Raw genomic sequence first — 1921 nt, forward strand, 5'->3', positions numbered from 1 at the left:
TCGTCTTTTTGTTGTTGTCGGTCTCTTGGGGAGATTAAGCGTTGGAACTCGAACTCTCTTTTTGGTTGGAGAGAGCTGTGGCGTTTCCCTACTGCCCCGTCGCCATCTTGGTCCCCCCTCTGTAAATGCTTTGAAGATATCTCTCAAATTAAAATTATTTTGCTATCATATTCAAAAATCACAGTCTTAAAGGGCTGAAGGTGTAGCTCAATTACAGAGAGCTGTTTAGAGAGTACATGCCCTGCAGACCTTACAGACATGAGCCACATGAAACCACTTTCACTACTGATAACTAGGACTTGATTTAAATTTGTAGAATTTAAATACTAAATTTTTTTTAGTATTGAGGTAATTTGGATGAAAAAAATCAAGTGAGCTGGAAAAAAATGTTAAATTCCTTTTGGAGCTTTTCATATATAAAATCCAAACTGAAATATTAAGCTTATAAAAGGAATAAATATAAGAAATAAGTAGGGTTTTTTCCTTTCCTTTTTTAAATGAATAAATAAATGTCCTTCCATATGGCTCCATATAGATTGTATATTGTGTTTCAGTGTTATTTCCACTGTTGAAAGCAAGTTTGAAGCCCTTTTTTGGGGATTTCACTCACAGATTAAAGTTTATATTCATTTGAATAATTTTAATGCAGCAAATTCATGTCTTCTAATGTAGATTTAAATATTCTGGAAATATTTGATATTTTTAAATAAGTAGTGTTTTAATTGGATAAAACTCTAAATTGAAATAAAGTGTGAATATACCCAATGATAATTCATGCCTTTTTAAAAGAAGTATTTCACATGTATCTTCAGTATATCAGCATCACTACAATGGTGGATAGGAAGATAATACCAGAGTTTGACATCTATTTTGTACATGAACATTCAGATATGTTAGATTTGTAAAGAATCATACCTGATATTTATGATCATTCTTATTAAAAATCAAGTTAAAAGTTGTTTTGAGTTTGGAAGTTTGTATAGTGGAGTACTATTAGGAAAAGCACATAACTCATTATTATGAAGTAACATATACTTTCTACTACATATATGAAATAACATGTATTTCCATGTCAAAAGTACACTGTGAAATTGGACAAACAAAATGGGGAATTTGCCTAAACTTAATTACAAGCAGATTAAACTGGTTTAAGTATCTTGTCTTTTTTTTTTTCCAGTTGTCTTGGGCCTTGAACTCAGGGCCTGAATGCTATCCCTGAGCTCTTTTTGCTCAAGGCTAGTGCTCTACCACTTAGAGCCACAGTTCCACTTCTGGTTTTTGACATTTAATTAGAGATAAATGACCTTTCCTTACAGGACTGGTTTCAAACTGCAATCCTCCTCAGATCTCAGCCATCTTAAGCCATTTGGCTTAATTATGTTGTTTGCATGCCATAAATTATGTTCTTCCATTGAAGAAGAGTTTATATAATGTTTTAATGTTCCTCAATTAAGCCTATAGAATTCTTTTGCTTTTTTATTGGACTCTTATCAGTATAATAGACTTAAAAGCCAATTATTTGTATTACCATGTTAAATAGGAAAATCTTGGTTTGTGTGATTTGAATATTGTATTTGACAATCTGTTGATTTGCTTCCTTTCTTCACTTTTAGAACTATAAAAATCAGAGCTGTGTTCTCTCTTTTATTCCCCTTGATTTGTCTGAAATGGGAAGCATATAATTTTGTTTTAGTATTTGTGTCTTTGGTATTTCCCCCATAATTTCAGTCATGGAGCATAAGACTAGCAAAGCACATGAGCATTATGGGCTCTTTGTCTTATTTTTCTGGTATGAATGCTATTGGTAAAATAGTGTTGTTTCTTCTGGAGTTATGATTCAGAAAAGATATTCATCTGTTAATGGAATTGGTAGGTCCAGGAAGCAATAAGTAGAATTCGCTATGAATCTGTCATTGAAACT

Source organism: Dipodomys ordii, unplaced genomic scaffold (assembly GCF_000151885.1).
Source record: "Dipodomys ordii isolate 6190 unplaced genomic scaffold, Dord_2.0 Scaffold28, whole genome shotgun sequence".
NCBI classification, from domain to species: domain Eukaryota; kingdom Metazoa; phylum Chordata; class Mammalia; order Rodentia; family Heteromyidae; genus Dipodomys; species Dipodomys ordii.